Here is a 19,440-nt window from a genome sequence, read left to right as displayed (position 1 = left end):
TTTGGAAATCTTTCAAGATGCTTTGAGACACTGTATCCATCGACTTGTTCTCTAGCTTCAGCAGTTCTAGGATTAAATCCAACAGCAGCCCATGACATACTTGTTCATAAGCTTTGGATGGAGCAAGTTATTTCAGATGTGCTGAAGTTTTGAATTGTTGTCAAGTGTTCAGCCAATGGCACCTAAAATTACATTTGTGACATTTCTTACAGATCAAAGTTGAATTATTCATTTGTTGATGGGAATGTCTGAATGGAGATTGCAGAGTGCTGCTTTAGACTGGGGATCAAACAGGTCTGACTGCAAATTTGTTTATGTGCCTGCAGGTCCGGGGCAGCATGAACCTGACTGATGCCCTGTGTCTCCATGCCAACCGAAGCCTCAGGTCGAGGTAAACCTAAACCCTCCTGTCAGAAGGTAACCTCTCTGCCCCAATCCAAACTCTACAGGGTGAGTGACCAGAATGAAAGCCCATACACAGTACTGTTGAAAGGAAGTTTTTGTTTCCTCCTTTATTTTTAAGCTCAGTTTTTGCTTGCTGCAGTTTATTCTTCCGTCATGGAATTGCAGCATATGTGAGTCTTTTAAAATGGCAGAGAAATGAATTTGATAGGGAATAATGATTACGAAAATAACCCATTCTGATGCCTGTTTGAGTTTAGACAGCCCATTTTGAGCTGATTATTACTGAAAGGCCATTAAAGGTCATATACGTACAATTTAATCAAAATTCACTTAAATATAACTTTTATTCAATAATTTAATCTTCAACATCTAAATTTATGTAGAGAAAGACAACTTTTTATCATCCCATGTATTTTTATGTAAAGAAAAGCATTGTTTATAAGTCCTTTTATAATAAGTGTCTTCGTAAAGTGGACATAAAGGACTACAAAAATTAAGCTACAAAAATAACTGTAAAATTAAGTAATTTCAGCTGGTTGAATTATATATTTTTTTCTATGTAATGCAATTATATTTATTTTAAAGATAGTAAAAATTATTCAGCCAACAAATGTTTCAAAAATATATTATAAAATGTATTTAAATGGTAAAAAACCTTAAGGGAAAATTTATACAGGATGGTTCAAGAGTTTGAGGTCAGTAAGATGTTTTTGATACATTAAAATTGTTAATATTATTAGATATTAAAATACAATTTAATCCTTCTAATGTGTTGATTTGGTGCTCAGGAAACATTTCTTATTATTATCAATGTTTAAATGAGTTGCTTATTATCTGTGTGGAAACCTTGATACATTTAATGCATGATATGTGATTCTGAATATTTAAAAGGAACAGCATTTATTTGAAATTGAAATCTTTTGTGACATTATGTCTTTCACTTTTGATCAGTTTAATGAGTCTTTGCCAAAATAAAAGAATTATTTTCATTCAAAAAATAAAAATAAAAATAAATGAATAAATGAATGAATGAATGAATGAATGAATGAATGAATGAATGAATTGAAAAAAATCATACTGACCTCAATCTTTTGAACACTAGTGTGCATTTTGGAAATAATTGAGGTGTATAAATATTCTTTGGGGCCACTATACCCTCTCTTTGTGTCCATACCTGGTTCTGAGGGGCTCAGGAAAAGCATACGGTAACAACAATGTGTTTTGTGTTCAAATCCAAAGTAGTGACTGTCTCCCTGTCAGAAAGGTCTCTCTCTGTGCCTCTTTGCATGGGTCTGCTGGTTAGCAGCTTGACACTGAAATCTTTGGAGCTTAATTATGGTCCTGTCACATCGGGAGAATGAAACATTTCAATCTCTCACCGTAATCATTGAACATGAACATCAAATTCAACCCATCATTAACACCATCCGAGGTGCATGACTTTACATAGAGTGGCATATGTGTGTGTCTGTGTGCTGGATGACAGCAATAGATGAGATTATTGATGATTTATATATATATATATATATCTGTATATGTATCATCCAGCCCTGTCCTGACCACTTGCACCTTCAATTTCACTGAAGCTTTGAGTGTCTCTCTTCATCTTTGTCTTATCTTGTACATTGTCCATGCTGAGATACAGCCTGAACTTTCTGCAAAGTTGTCCTGTGCTTCAAACAGATAAAACTGGCATGTATCCGGTTTTCTGTAGGGATTAATGCTTCAGCACAGAGCTCCGTTTGAGGCTGATATAAGTTGGGTCTCCATTGCCTCTAGTTACTGACAGCATGGAACAAAACCCCCCCAGCATTGTTTCTCATATCTGAAATGAAGCTGCACGATCTCATTTGATATACACAGACCTCCCCCGCACCTGTCTGGATTCTCCAGGTGTGTGTATGTGTGAGTGCTGGTTCATCCACTATCAAGGATTAATTAACACTCTGAAAGGGGAAGACTGGAGGGAGGTTGTGAGTGTCCAGTGCAGAGAAGAAAAGATGGATTGCGATTAGGGGAGAAGTGCAATAGAGCAAAAACGAAAGAGGACGGTGAGCCGTTGATGGGTGAACAAGTCTGCGATGGGATTTAATTGGCTGCTTATACAGGCTGCAGGGTATTGTACCTGCCTGTCACAGTTTAAGTATGTGAGGCTGCATATATGTGAGTTTGAACATGCTATTGGCAAACATGACATGCGGGAGAGAACTAAAAGGAATAGTTCAGAAATTAAAATTCATGTACCCTCATGTTCCATGTTTTGTATTATTTATATACAATTATATTTATATTATATACATTTATATTTAGTTTGCATTATATTTATATTTACATTTAAATGTTTTACATGTACATTTTAGTTTATATTAATTTTAGTTCATTTTTTAATAAATTTGTTTTTGTGTGTTTTTATAATTTTATTAGCTTTAAAAACATTTCTATTTAGTCTTAATTTATTTTTATTTAGTTTTTATTAGTGTTTTTGGTGGTTATTAACGAAAGAGGGAAATGTTTGTACTTCAACTTCAACTTATTTCAGATAGTTTTTCATCCAATATTTATATTTTATTTTTCAGCTTTATTTCAAAAATTATTTTAATAATCTCAGTAAAATCTCAGAATAAAAGCATCTCAGTGTTTTTCATTTTTTGCATAACTATGCTTTTTAAAAGTCAACATTTTGTGCTTTCTTAATTTGTTCATTTAGAAACATGCATGTTTTAGTAACTAATCATTCTCTGTATGTGGTTTGCTGTTCATTGTCATTCTCTGTATTACATTGTTCCTCTGACTGATCATGTTATACAGCTGCCATCTGAATTCCAATTTTTCTGAGAAGCTGAAAACTCATTTGACTCTCTCTGGTTGATTGTGTTCAGTCATAAGCAACTTTATCACAGAAAAGCATGCATGATGCCACAGTTTTGCCCCACTGGCCCGAGGCCACGTTCACTATTGAACCTCATGCTTCCCAGCCAATCATATCACAGCATCCTCCTAAGCATGACAGGGAGAGTTTATCCCCAAAGACATTACTTTACAACACACACAAACACACATGCTTTCACCGCTACTGCAACTCCATAAAAAATTATCACTACTGTTGAAATAGATAATCATGGAAAGAGGGGAATAATTTAGCTTTATCTATGTCTTTTGGCTTCGACAGGAACTGCAGTGCAAAGTGTATGCCAGGAATGCGTTTCTAACAGAGCGGGAATAATCACGTTGAACTGCAGGCCTGCATGAGTAAATAGCATTGAACACAGTGTGCTGAAAATTGTGTTTACTTGACGCGCCTAAATGCCTCCAAACGCTTGGATTATCTGAGGGTAATTCTGCCTCTCACAAAGATCAAGTTTCATTTATCAGTGTTTAATGGTGTTGTACTATATATCATGCTAAACCGGATTTTTAGATTTTCGGAAGAAAATGAGTCAGTGGTGCTCATCACCCCAATGCTAAGGTGTTTATTATTTTATTTTATGGTTGTTTTAGGTGGTTGTTTACTGGCATAAGCCGTAAGAGCTCAGCCAAAAGGATTATTTCTGGTTCAGTTATGACCCAGGTTCCTCCTTCAACGTATGTCTATTTTACCAGTAATGTTTTTCATTAAACATTATAGCATATTAATATATTGCATTTATTATCTTAAATGGAAATATTCAGTTTTGTCCCACAGCCCTGTTACTGGATATTTTTCATCATATCATTTGGACTCTTACTTGGCAGGCAGACAAGTACATTTTTTTTTATTTTATTTTTTTTATTATTAAGTATTTAAGTTTAGCAATAACTACAGTCTAAGACACTATTTTGTACTCTATTCATGGAAAGTGCCAGTAACAGTGAATAGCTTGTCTTAGTAGACAACATTATATCTAGTTAAAATCAAATTCATGAACTTTGAGGCCAAGAGCCTTTGAATGGGTTACCTATGGACTAAGAACATATCACAATGAAATGAATGACATGAAAGAAAGGTCACACCATCAAAGTTGTCCAACACCAGAGACATCCAGCAAACTTTGAAAAGCTCATTTGAATATTCCACATATCCATGGACGGCTCACTGAACAGATGGTGGAAAGCGAAGTTAGATTATTTGTTTGAAATGAGAGACAGATAGACAGACAGTTAATGGTACGCACTTGTGTGTGTCATAATTGAAGTTTCTTGAGGCATAGAATAGGATCTGCTCTGAATAAGCCCATGTTTTGCCTCCAGAGGTAAATTCCTCCTCTTCACAGGTGCTTTCACCTGCACCTGTTATCTTTTCTTCCACTTGGATGGATTTCAATGTCCACGTGTCTTTCTCTCTTCATATCCTCTTTTCTCTATTCACACACTCAGTTCGTCTGGACTGCAGGTGTGAATTTGGCACACTTTGGCAGGTGTTATGGCGCAGGTGAGAAGATTGTGTCTGTTTGTCATAAAATCTTTAACAGAGGGCTGTTTTTGTATGACGTTTTTCAAGTGTGTTCAATAAATCCGTCATTCAAACCACATCATTTCCATGCAGCTCTTTCTCACTCAGTTAAAGTCTATACCATTTTTGTTCAACCTTTTGTTTAACGTCACTCCTACCTCCTCCTCCCTTCACTGGAGTTTTTATCTTTCAATGTTTTGTCAAACAGCTGTGGTATTTGGTAATTAAGTTAAAACACTTTGTCAGAGATCGCAGAGTACAATTTGACAGACTGAATCTCCCCCTGGATGCTTTCCCTTTTGATCATCTGAGATGTGAGATAGCAGGATTTCACAGAGCACAGGCAATTGTGTTTTACGTGATAATTCTTGAACAGACGCTGCGGTTAGAGTTAGTTGAATGGATCGAAAAGTTCATCCAGGGTCACTTGGTTCATTTCATTCTTAGGGTAAATGAACAGGTGAGTTGATTGTGCAGTCTGCTGAGAGGCAGGAGAATTGACAAGCATGGAGCAGTGTTTCAGAAAGTGACTTTAATCCTTTGTACTTGGATTGTACACTTTATCCTGAATTAAAATTAACAATCCAACCTGTCCTCCAACTATCAAAAATCATATGTGTGTCTTTAAAAAAAAGCATAAAATTTGTATTATTAGGTTTCTTTTCTGTATTAATAAGCTGGTGCAAAGCTTATCAAAGCTTATCACATCCCAGCAAAAGCCACTTCCTTCCTCATGCTTTAAATACATTTAAATAAAAACTAAAAACTAACCAAGGTATCCAAGGTATCACTTAGGGTTTTTTTCAGATAGTATTTTATTGGCCAAAACTTTGTATACACACATACATACAAGATGACTGAATCATTAACATTTTGTGGTCAATTTTCCAAAATGAGAAACTGTATTTATTTATTTTTTTAAACATTTGTTTTCTTTCTTTATTTTTTATTTTTTTTGTGTACTTCAGCTCGTAGATGGCTTCTAAACCATGACATTGCCAAAAGACATTCTTGTTTTTTCTTTCTTTCTTTCTATTTTTTTTTCTGTTTTAAAGGGTTCTTTAATTGATACGTATAAGATTTTTTAAATTGATATTAATTCTGATTTAATTCTGATTTCTTTTAGACTCATATTTTAAAATCGAGTTTGAAAGAACAGCATCTAATTAAAATATACATTATTTGTAACATTATAGGCAACTTTTCTGTCACTTTTGATTAATGTAATGTGTCCTTGCTGAATAACAGTATTAATGTTTTTTTCTCATCAATATTAATATAATAAATTTATATTTAAAATTAAATAAATTGGTTGTTATCTAATCAATATTAACATAAACTTATAATTTATTTTGTTGCCACTCTTTTTAGCCATAATGTCCTCATATCATTTTTTTATGTGTAACTGCCTTCAGCTCTCATAATGCAAACCCTGCATCAGTCCCATCTGACAGACAGAGGATCCCTGTCCTTGTAATATAATATTAATAACAGAAACTACCATATTCTTGACAACTGACACAGTGAAAGCTACAAATGCTGAAAGAGACTGTTTCAGGTCACTGCTTGAGAATGGAATGCCTTTACACTGTGCAAATATGACTGAGGTTCACTGAGAATTTTTTTCTGTTATTTCTCTTAATGTATACAAGAGGATAGAAGGGCATAGATGATGGCACATAGACAGAATCCAACACTGAATTGAAAAACTTTATTTTTTTTCTTTTCTTCATACAATGGTGCAGTGAGCTGGTAAATTCTTGAAGTTATTACTTTTTGGCACATGTACTATATAATCACTCATTATTTTTAATCTCGAAGTAGTAATCTGGATAAATGTGAGTTAAACTTTCCCTGGGTGGCAATTGATTTAGCCATTTTCATCTGTAATTCTGTACTAAATGACTCATTCCCTCATTTCAGTTTGATATGAAATTAGTTCCTAAATGGTCGTCCCCACCCCAGCCACTCATGAACAGATGCTTCACCCCCGCTGCAATTCAATCCCATTATTTAGCGCTTTCATTCATTTTTCAACCTGGGTTTGGCTTGAGTGCAACTCGTGTCTGTAATGAGCATTTGAAATACCTCCGGTATTTCATTGTATTGTTCTTATGATATGTTATGACAGTTTACTTCAAACTGCTTCACTGTAAGCAATTTGTCTTAATTTTATATGCATCAATCAGGACTTGCTGAATATTCTTTGACAGTGATGCAGTGTTGATACACCGCTGTCATAGGTAAACAACTTCAATTTAACATTATTATCGTTGAATTTATCATGAAGTGCCATAAGCTGTCTGAATCAACTTGTTTTCATGGAGAGATGGTCTAGTTGTAATTAGCCTAATGACAGAACAGAAGAGACCGCAGTGGAAGCCAGACAATTATTGCTAATGTGAACTTAGACCATAATGGCAACTCGCATGGAGTAGAAATATCATTGTTTCCTTCTAAATACCTCTGACCAACATTAAATGTCTCCCAGCCATAATGACTGCTCTTCAGTTCATTAATCCTAACCACAACAACATTAGCTTTCCCTGCTTAATCAAGCCCTTTTTTTATGATATCAAGCCAAAATCTTTCAGACCAGTTTAACAAGGTGCGAAAACTCTTATAGAGCACTACAGTATTTATTATTACAAGTCATTATAAATCTTTTCAGCGTAAACACACCTCCTTTATATGTAAACTTGGGTCATTATAGATTGCACATTCTTTGCAAAACTTATTTCATTTTAAAGAGGTGTCTGTGTACATTTCCAGTTAATCATGGCTGTAGTAATTCATCAAGTGATGATCCAGTAATGGAGAAGAACATTATGTGTAGATGTTTTCTGTGTGTTTCTAGATGTCTTACAGACCTAGTGAAGTGTGCCATATCATGGTAGTCTGCTGCATCCTTCTTAACCTAACACACACACACACACACACACACACACACACACACACAAAATAGACAGCAATTGCACCATGCAAACAGTATTTGTCTTTGCATTTGTGCCATTGTGCTGATTTGCATGCTTCTTTTAATTTTGGGCGATAAAATAATGCAGACATTGTTTGCAAATAAATATCTGTGATTCATTCTTTGTGAATTTTCTCCTTTTTTGTTAAACAAAACACTGTTATATATGACAGTTATCCACTATGAGCTTACCTATTTATTCAGAGTCATGCATCATTCGAGCATAAATAATGGATGCAGGAGACGGAGGTTGCATATTGTGAAGAGGATAATTCACTGAGACGATGTGTAGTGTGATGAAAAGACCCTCTCCAGGGGACCCCTCATTTAACACTCATCTAAGATTTAAAAGAACTCCACATATATTTGTTTTACTCATGACGACTTTGCTCAGAGAGGGTTAGTTATGACCATAATCACATGCACTACTAACAAAAGATTATTAATAAAGTAATAAAACAATCATCTTTATAACAGCATTACTACTTAAAAAAAACAATTGTTTTTTGAGAAACAGTCATTTGAGAAAATATGGCAGTATGGCAGAGGGATAAACTGTGGATCTGCACTGTGATCTAAAGAGATGTCAATGCAAGTTAGTCATATAGTTTAAATACACAACCCCCGCCCCCACCCCCAAGGTGTGTTATGACTGTATTTCGCACACGCCATTATGCAATATCATCATCTCTCAACTTTGGCTTTTGTTCAAAAACTTTCTGATGAAAACTAATGCTTTTCATTTACAGTGCTACCTTTTGGAAGGAAACCCTTAATAAATCCTGAAGATCTGAATTGATGATTCTGGCTTTAATTAGTATAGCCTGTTTTAGTGATCACATCAATTCTTTACAGGCTATGCTAATCTATGCCAGAATTAGCAATGCATGTGGGACAGACTTACTCTTCGCTTATGGGCATCACTTTGTATTATTACAGGACAGTGGCACCAGAACAAGTTTTGAAGTGTGTGTGCTATTGGACTTGCTGGTTATGACATCACATAATGCTTATGGTTTGATATTAATTAGGTCATCTTCAAATATTTTAACATGATTTATTTTAAAAGTATTACTACTGAAATGTATACTATTATTCAGCAAGGATGCATTAAGTTGATTAAAGGTGACTTTAAAGACATTCTTACAAAAATTTCAACATTTCAAATAAATGTTGTTCTTATGAAATTTCAGTTCCTTAAAAAAGGAAAAAAATCTTAAAAAAGGGCATCACATTTTTCATAAAAATATTAAGCAGCACAACTTTTTTTTAAAACATTAATAGAAATAAGAAATGGGTTTTGAGCACCAAAATGGCATAATAAATTGATTTCTGAATCATGTGACATTGAGGACTGGAGTAATGACTAATGGAAATTCAGCCTTCCCATCACAGAAATAAATAATATTTTAAAATATATTCAAATAGAAAACAGTTATTTTAAAATGTAATAATATTTCACAATTAAGTGTTTTTACTGTATTTTTGATCGAATAAATGCAGCCTTGGTAAACATAAAATACTTTTTGTTTGAATATTACTGACATCAAACTTTTTTATTAATATTATAGTATATTATGTTATATAATATGAGTTATATAATTAAATTTCATAAAGTGGTGCATGGGGACAAGTTTGTCGAAGCAAAAGGTTATGAATGTTTGCACTGTCATTTCCATTATGAGGTCATCATTGTAGTTATCGCTTAAACGAAAAAGTTCACCCTAAAATCTCCAAGCTGTTTTCTTCCGTACAGTGAAAGTGAATGGTGTCCACAGCTGTCAACTAAGATTTTCTTTGAATAAGAATGTCAAAAAGAATGGCATCACAAGAAACAATTGTATGATTTCAGAAGACTTGGAATATACAGTAGTGCATTAATAATTAGGATCACTTTCATTAGTTATTTTTTTTGTGTGTGCTTTTTGTACTTTTTGAAATCCCCTGGTCCCCATCCACTTTAATTGTATGGAAAAGAACATTTCAGTCTTTGTGTTAAATATCTCCTTTTTTGCTAAACATCTTATTTTTCAGAAGAAAGTAAGTCGTATGGGTTTGGAACAATATAAGTGTGAGTAAATGATGACAGAATTTAAATTTTTGGGTAAATTAGCCCTTTAAGAATATTTTCTCTCATGCTCACTGCAAATTTTACACCCTAAGATATTAAAAGTAAACATTTACACCTCGCTTACAGAGCAACTATTGATCTCACTCAGTGTATGTATTTGTGTGATTGCCAGACCAAACATACCTCCAATAAAAGGAACAAAGCCAAAATATAAAGGCATTTTCCTTAGCATGATGTCCAATCCATTCTTACCGTCACCTTATCAGTGGCCCGAGATTAGATAGTTTTGTCCACTGACCAGAAACATGACACAAAGAAGACCTCATACAGATAAGAGTTGTGTGTCATCACCTGTCAGATGGTAATCTCCATGCAGTCCTGACTCAATGTTATGGGGTGGCAAAGAAAGAAAGAAAAAAAAATTGGGTGAAGCTTCATGCCTGATCTAAGTGCATTCTTTGTTTACCCAGGGGGTCAAAAGTCATCAGTTGGTGAATGGCTTTTGGAAAGTAATTTAACACAACACTGCATCTTTGGAGAAGTCATTATCAGGTGTTTGTATTAATTCTGAGTATAGTGGGTTGATATTTCTGTGGCATCTCCCTCCAATCTCGTGTCATGCTCTGGTGCACATTTGGACAGGTTCCCAACATGTATGTGAAGTCTGTTCACATTGAGTGCGTTTACATGCACGTTCCTAAGCCAATTATGCTTAATAAGCTTACAATGCATGTGGTCATGTAAACACGGTAACCCAGTTTCTTTTATCAGAGTAAGGTTATAAACAGTGTAAGCATAAACCAGTCAACACAGGTAGTTTTTTTGCCTCTTACCCCGATTTTGCATGGCATGTAAACGCATTAACCTGCTTTCTGTCAGCTTATTGAACTGCACTTTTGTGATACGTGACAGCAATGCATCTTTAGTGCAGATTTAAGTGCATCCAGGCAGAGTGAGCTTTTTGCAATAAAGAAAGAAGGTAATATATCACAAACATAGACTCTGTCATGACCCAGAAAATGATAAAAATGTGCCATCTCGTGCTACAGAAGTAGATGTGGTTCAGTCAAAACACTGCATCTATAACTGCATGAGAGAATAATATATGGGCTGTAAGTTTCCAGCTGACATGCAATCTTTAACATCACAAACTGACAACATATGGAATATTTGGAGTCAGATAAGCAAATAATCAGCTATGTTTTGACGTCACTACAGGGAAATAACCTGATTTATTAATAAAGTCATGTAAACTTGGTTTACTTGTGTTGTCAGGTTACTAAGCTGATATTTGTGAGTTATCAGCTTACTGCTGTGCATGTAAAACTAACAAACAAACAAAAAAAAACCCACCATGTGCATTCTCTGATGTACTTCAAAAAGCATTAGTCCAGTTGAATTCATCAAAATCAAAAAGGATAAAGTGCAAAGTCTCAAATATGCTTAACATTTTTTGTTATTCTTTTATTTTAAGAGCAAAGAAATAAATAATATGTACTATAAATGTTTATTTGTTCATTCAGCCTTTTTATTCAAACTCTGTAATCTCTCTCAGCCAGACTTTTTTTCGCATTAACTTTCCCCGCAGCACTCAGGAGAAATCGTCTTGGGAAAGGTGCCATAGTCCTAATTACTTACCCATGTTTTGTCCTTTTGCGCTATTGACAGGTGATATTAGTAGACATTCCCTTATGTGCCTGAACCCAGATAGGCTTCCCGGCCTCATCACATATCTGATCTAGACAGCACTGCTGATCTCAGATCAGCCTGAAATGTCCACCTCTGCCCGGTAACAGATTGGCATTTGAGTGGCAGAGCAAAAGGCCGTTAGTGTCTGTAGGCAGCTGGTACACACCCCTGGCATCCAGGTCCATGAATGTTAATGTGGTGCACACGGGTACCAGATCTCTCCACAGTGGGATCCCTCAAATTTACATACCCCGTCAGTCATAATATTGCCTACTTAAAGGGATAGAGACCTAAGCTGGCGTGGGCTGCAGAAAAGAGGAATGACTCTTGTATTTGCCAGGATTTTATAAAGGGAATTTGCATTTCACTGCAGGGCTTATGTCACTAAAGGGGAGTAATATCATGAGAAATTGAATTTCCTTGATCTTTTGAGATAAGAGTTCATTTACTATCAAAACACACTGGTACTTTCAAAGCTTAAAACTTCTTTCCTAGTTCAACAGGTCCATATTTTAAAACAGAGCTGAAAACAGCTCACTCCAAAGTCCTTGGATTTCTTATAGTCAGAGACCTGAAAACATTAACAAAAAAAAGACCCCTTAAGGTACTGAAATTATCTTCATGTTTTATCACTTGTTTTATCACTCATCTTCCATGTTTATCACTTGTCCAGCACACTATGACTGGCTTCTCAGTTTCAAAAAAAAACTATCAACATCTTTTTCTCCTGGCTTATACTTCATATTGTGATAATAAACTCATATCAGTTTTCCTAGTTTGTAAAATAATTCCCCAGTTTTTTTTTTCATCACTCATAAATTTGTTATTGTTTGAGTTTAAACATGTGGCATTTCTTATTCTCTCAGCAGCCAGGTCTCTCAGCAGTCCATTTCATCTTGTTGGAACTGTTTATGCATTCAGAACTAATTAAGGGTTTCAAACAGGGACCCATTCATTTGCAATATAAGTTCATTTCTTTTCCTTCTCAACTCGTTTAAAATGTGTATGTGCTAATTTTTATTCCTGGTAGGCCGTAAGTGGATGTGCTGGTGTCTTGATTGCTAAACTTTTCTTCAAAAGGTTTTTTTTTTTTCTTTTTTCTTTCCTCAACCTGCCGTGTGAAGTCTGGACTTCTATTTGGGATATTATGAGCAGATGAGATATGAGGTGTTGGAGCAGGTTAGCCTTATGGCTCTCTGTGTGTGCCTGATTAAAATCAGAGATAAGCTAGCAGTGTCAACTGTGAAGTACACCCTAGGTTGCCAAAATTTGATGGGCAGAGCAAATAAGCAAAAAAAAAAAAAAAAAAAAAAAAAGAAGAGGAATTTGTATATCATTAGCATCCGCAATTTGATTTTGGCCTTGTCAGAAGTTCTAAATAAAATAATTAAAATAAATTTAATTGAAAATTGAAATAAAAAATTGTCTCATTTACTCTTCATGTCATTCCAAATTTTTATGACCCCTGTGAAAACTGATAATGGTTGTTCTTTACACACAGTTGTAATAAATGAGGAGCTTTCAAGCTTTAGAAAGAATGCTAAATCATAATGAACCTATCATAAAAGTGGAGCATTCAGTTTGTGCGCTATATTCCATTTCTTGTGAAGTCATATGAAATTTAAGTCATTATTCACTGATAATCTTCTTTCCAATTGAGCTGTTAGTGCCCAAATCATTGTCAGTGAATTGAGAACCGAATCAGTCAAATTTGTCAACAGATTCATTAAAAGATATCAACTCAAACCTGTTTTCTTAAGTTTTTTTTTTCTTTATGAACTCATATTTAGATGTTTTTTTTCACACAAAGCTATCGTGTGGCTTTAGAAGAACTCAAATATAGCATATATGAACTACTTATATTCCTTTTTATTTAACAGCCCTAGTCCTCATTTATATTTATTATTTTAAGACTACTGTACATTAGGACTATCAAGATATTCTTAAGAACTTTTCTTCTCTTTTTCTTTTCCACAGAAGAAAGTCATATTGTTTTTGAATGACATGAGTGTGAGTAAATGATGACAGAACTTTCTTTTTTAGGTGAACTATTAAATTTAATAACTCTCATCTTGCTTTGTTGTCCCTTCACAGATAAGCTCTGCTTTACGTATAATCTGCCAGATATACTCTGAAAAACATTGTAATAAGAGTCTTTGAGAAGACCTCCATTTATTGACCTTCTCCTCTTGTGTCATCTCCTTTCTATGATGCCAAATGCCAAACTATGCCTTATGTTATGCCTATGTTTTTATTGGTATCATTGGTCTTGGTCATAGGATAATATTCCTTCAGCAAGAGCTTCTGTCACTCTTTGTTCTAAAAGTTTAATTTCATTTATTTTCCTCATGAAACCCAATGCTCTTGACACCGACCATATTACATAAATGATTGGCGAGTTTTCTATGCTGAGGTAATGTTATTCATTTCTTGCTCTTTTAAAGTCTTTGAAACACTGAGCTGTATTTACTGTACTCGTTCTTGCTCCTTGATCCTGTTATAATGAAATATAAAGCACACAATTGTACGCAGTAGCTAAAGCTCATGGCTGACAACTGAAATGTTTGTGACAAAGTTCACATACAAATTCTGTCATAATTTGTCTCAGTGTCAAGAGTCAGGCTGCAGAAAGTATAGAAAAGCACCATAAAGGTGGTTCATACAGCTCGTGTGACATATTATACAATACCTGTCCTCAATTACCTTATGAGAAACAGGCATTTTTTACTGAGTCTTCTCCACCGTTGTAGCTTTTTTTGCAAACATTGCTCATAATTTCTCTTTAAAACACTCAGCACTTTTATCTCAGCTTAATCAGGTTGCTTATTGAGCTCTGACTTTAAACGTTGCTAACCTGTGCAGTGTTGACAGACTCTAGAGTCAAACAGAAGAGTAAGTGAATGAAAGAAAGAAAGAGCGTTCTAGCTCTGAGTGCATCCTTCAGCACTTTGAGGAATGGTTTGTAATTTCCTACGGGCAAAGTCATTACAGTAGTCCTGGTTGTCTGGGTTTTATAAACCCAGGAATAGCCCCACACATGGTGGAGGAAGTCTCCCATCAGCAAAAGCTCTGTGTTGTGATTGTCAGCATTTGTGTGTGTGTGTGTGTGTGTGTGTGTGTGTGTGTGTGTGTGTGTGTGTGTGTGTGTGTGTGAACATAGATGCCCAAATCCCACAGCTAACCATTTGTTTGTTCAACTGTAGAGGTCTACGGCAGCAATCGCATTATTGCACTGGATTTATTTTAGGACATGCATGGAGGGAAAACAAATGTGTTTGATATATTTTCTAAATGTTCGTCTTTTTGAACTTTTGCAATTAACTTACAGGCTAAGGTGTGATTAGATTTACTGTTGTTATGTAAAATTTCACAGGTGAAAGAAAGTGGGACTGGGTGGGACAAAATACAGCTAAAAATTAAGAAATAAATATCTAAAGCTATTCTGTTGGCACTGGGAAGTCCATCAGGAGTAATTATTCATTGCTGCAATTCCCATTAAAATGACTGGATTTCGAGCAAAGGTAAATGTTTTGTGCATTTGCCCATTCTATTGACATTGCAGTTAGTTCTGGCCAAACTTTGACAGGAAGTGGCCATCTGACCTACATTTTAAATTGTCCAGTCATAGTTTATTTCATTTGGATGTATTTGAAATAAACTATAGGCCAACATATAATAGGCAGAAATATAATAGGCCAACGTGAATACATTATATTAGATTATAGTGAACCAGTTTTCGTGAAAAGTTGATTATTTGCAGCGTAAACAAAATACAGCTTACTTACAGTACATATGAAGTAAACAAAAAGAAACAGGAATATTCTGCTTAACCTCCTAATGAGCGCCAGTCAAATACCTTTCAATCTTGATGCCAAACTTTGGCAAATCCGTTTCATCCTACAAAGTGTTCTGTACTGTTTCTAATTGACTATACAAGAGTTTCTTTTCCTAACTAACTTCAAACTGGAGAGTTCATCATACTGTATGTGTTTTTCTCTCAATTAAGGGCCAAATAAGGAGAAGAAAAATACAGCTGGCTAATGTCAGGGAGGAGAGGAGGAGGAGTAAGAGAGTGAGTGATTGTCTGTTATAGTGGACCACAGAAGTTCTTTGTGTGCCACTCTTTGGTTTCCATCATCATGAAGCCTGATGAATACTTCACACCTGCAGTGAATACTGCACAGAATCAATCATCAGTCTTTTGAGAAGGAAGAAAACAGAAAGTTTCTGCTGCAGCCGCTGCATGCATTTATTTGAGAGGGAATCAGACCCCTTTCATAAGTCTGAGAGAGTGTTAAGTGTAAATAGGACGAGATGAAAAACATTAAAGGGGACATAACACACAGTTTCAGCCAATCTCATGTTGAGCTTGAGTATCTATAGAGTAGTATTGCATCGGAGCTAAAGAGTCTTGAGCACTTACAGTACTTGCTGAGTAGTACTGCATCCTTCATATCTCCGAAGAGTCTTTAGTTTTATCAGATTTATAAAAGAAAGATACAGCTTTATGATTCTCTCTGAAAACAGTAGAGCTCCTGGAGGTGTGCCGTGTGTCGCCTGCGGTTCTGACTCATGACCGGGATCTTTTATTGCTGGGACCACTCCATCTTTCAGTATCAAACGATGTGCAAATCCAGCATCGAACTAAGCCACCCGCTGAGAAAGAAGAGGCTGTCTTACTGATAAGCACGTTGATGGGCACGCGCTTGCTCTCGCTCTTTTTGCTGTGTGCATACACTCTTCCGGGAGAAGTGCCCATACAAGGGATTCCACCCTTTATGATGCCATAAAGAGCCATACTCGAAAAAAACTTTCCGAAATTTATATGAACCCTGATGGTTTGTTTTGGAAACTTTGGCCATGTTTAGCATGAGAATCCAACACTTTAACTGTGTAAATAACTGGAATATTAGACCCCTCCTCCCCCCACCCGACAAATACTGGCCAAACACCTGATAAATACTTTGAGTGGATAGAAGACATCCATGCCTGAGTAATGGAGCAATTCCAGACATACTTGTGCTTTGCCAGAACCAAGATCAAATTGTAGACCAAGCATTTGTGACCACTGTCAAAACAAATCTGTCATATCGGTCTATGTAGTTTGTTTCATTTAGTTTTATTAATCGTTAGTAAATTGGGACAATTGCAAAAAACACTGGTACACTTTGTGCAGCCACTCTGAGAAAAGAAGAGGCCGTCTTACTGACAAGATCCAACTGGTAGTTAAAGGTCCTCTAACACTGTAGTTTTGGCATACTATAATGTAAAACTTATGAAATCAGTCATCATGTCCCAAAAATCTGGAACCTATCGAAATTAGACAAGCTGTACTTGCATTGACATTTTGTTTTTTCAAGAAATCAGATGAAGACTTTGAGTAAAGTTTTTTTTTTTTTTTTTTTTTTTTTTACATTTTCTTGAATTTCAATATTTCAATATTTTTTTTTGAATATTTAAATATATATATTATTTTGAATTATTGAAATTAGACAGTCTCTAAGCATTCATATGTTTTAAAGGCAGGCAAAACATTTTAAGTGTTATTGTTTTTATGTTTACATTTAATATAATACTAATTATTATTATATTTAAATATTATTACTATTATTATTATTTCTTCCATCTTCTTTATTTTGTTGCATTTCACTGTTTTTATATTCTGACCTGTGTCCTTTAAGCTGCATTTTGTACTCACAGTTTCTAATCGCAGTTTATTTGGGGACTGCAATGAAAGAAAAGGTTCCTGCCATCACTAAACAGGATTTAGCAATGTCTCTGACCTTATGTGTTTATTTTTAGGGGCGGATGTGATTTGTTGTGTGCCTGACAGGCCGTTCAAGCCCAAGTGTGCTGATTCTGTTTACACCTCATTGAATTCATCCTCCATAATCTACTAACCATGAAAAATGTCCTCTTTAGTCACCGTAGGTCGGGTGCCTGTCCTATACAAAAGCATTTTGGGTAATTTAGAGTCCCTAGCAGTAAATGTCGAGCATAGTCATATGTCACCGGGTAAAGAGGATGGTTATAAAACACTATAAAACACCGGGTAAAGAGGATGGTTATAAAACACAACATTGCTGCTTAGTAACCCCATTTGTTGTTTGAATCTTTCCATTTAGTAGGAATGGCTTTAGTCAGCACAGGCAATCAATCATGCCTAGTAATTGAAAAGTCTCTTAAAAGTCTTTTCATAGCTGTTTCTCCTTTACACAGTTTGCAGTCTGTCAGTATATTAATGAGAGATGCTGGAGAACTATGTTAGAGAAGTCTTCCTACACATTGATACTGCCTTACACAACCTTTAGTGAATTATACCAGTAGCTTTGAACTAGGTAACTCAATATTGATCATATCCGACAAAAATAGTGACATGTTTATATAATTACTTTGGAATCTTGTAGTTTACATCTCTTTGACAGTCTCTAAAGCTATTAATCTTGAGATTAAGAGCCTTTTCTAAGACCCCACTGTTTAACTGATGCTTATATTAATAAATCAGATGCTCGTGTCTAAACTGTGGCTCTGTCTATTGACAGATCACCCATCATGATGTATGTGCCTGCCTTGCTGAAGTAGATGTGTGTTTGCTTCTATTGGGTCCCAGTGTCATTTATAGTGATGGCTTGTGAGCGTTTCATCTCACCAAACATAACATAAAACATATCAAACAGAACATCACTCTTGAGAGCGGAGAGAAACAACACAAACATATCCAAAAAATTCGAACATTAAAACCCCGAAAAACCCCCAATATGTCCAAGAATGTGTTAGAATGTATTCACTGAAGGCCTGAAAGGATGCCAGATAAGCTTTAATCTTGCTTTCACTAAAAGTCTTTAAAGGCTTTTGGCATACATTTCAAGTTGTTTGCTAGTCCTGTTATAAAATATAAACAGGCACAGTATCTGTTTGGGGTCAGTAAGATTTTTAAAATGTTATTATAAGAAGTCTCATGCTCACCAAAGCTGCATTTATTTGATCAAAAATACAGTAAACTGCAACATTGTGAAATATTATTACAATATCAAATGTAACTTAGTCCTGTGATGTCAAAGCTGAATTTTAAGCAGCCAAGAAACAGTTGTTATTATTATCAGTGTTGAAAACAGTTAGTGCTTAATATTTCTTTTTAGGATTGTTTGAGTTTTAGGTTTAAAAGAAAAGCATTTATTTGAAATTGATTTTTCTTTTTGTAATCATGTAAAACTCTTTAAAAGTTACTATTGATTGATTAAATGTATCGTTGTAAAATAAAAGTATTAATTTCTCCAAAAGTCTTAATGACCCAAAGCTTTTGAATGATAGTGTAAATAAAAAATAACCCATGTTTGATTGGTAAAACATTATTCATTGGATTTATTCATTGGACTCTTGGATATTATTTTATTTTATTGCACATGCTGTATTAACATTGCTTGAGTATAGTACACAATTCAAAATTCAATGGAATTATGCAAATACAGTACACAAAATGTATGTGACAGTTTTGAGGGACAGTTAGCATTGCTCATGCTAGACCTCACAGGTGCCTCCTGATCATAATTCTGTGAATGTTGATTTGCCTCATTACTTGATTGACGCAACTGTCTCAGTTCCATTAAGGCACTCTAGGCGTCTGCCAGCATGTCAGTCATTAGATCTCAATGGTCCCTGTTTACTCCATCAATCATCTTCATCAATAAACCTGCCTCACTGTAAGAGGATGAGCAGATGTCAAAGGCTGGTGTTATGTCAAATATCACTTCATTAGAAATGTTTGCATATTTATTACTTTGTAACAGTGTCCAATGGGGAATATTGAAGCATGATTAATGGGAGACATTAATGTTTTTTTTTCTTTGTAGCTCTGCTGACTTTCTTGTAACT

At 35.1% G+C, this 19,440-nt stretch overlaps 1 protein-coding gene across 2 annotated transcripts in view; it reads left to right on the top strand.

Annotated features, from left to right (window-relative positions):
• LOC109104031 (muscarinic acetylcholine receptor M1-like) overlaps nucleotides 1–19,440 on the top strand; it is a 72,551-nt gene that overhangs the window by 23,709 nt on the left and 29,402 nt on the right. For both annotated transcript variants that reach the window (XM_042773842.1, XM_042773841.1), the window contains exon 2: nucleotides 327–450. The gene's annotated coding sequence lies outside the window, so the exon portion shown is untranslated. The remainder of the gene's footprint in view (nucleotides 1–326; nucleotides 451–19,440) is intronic.

The sequence above is a fragment of the Cyprinus carpio genome, chromosome A17 (assembly GCF_018340385.1).
Source record: "Cyprinus carpio isolate SPL01 chromosome A17, ASM1834038v1, whole genome shotgun sequence".
In the NCBI taxonomy this organism is placed as follows: Eukaryota; Metazoa; Chordata; class Actinopteri; order Cypriniformes; family Cyprinidae; genus Cyprinus; species Cyprinus carpio.
This window is presented reverse-complemented; position numbering and strand designations above follow the sequence as displayed.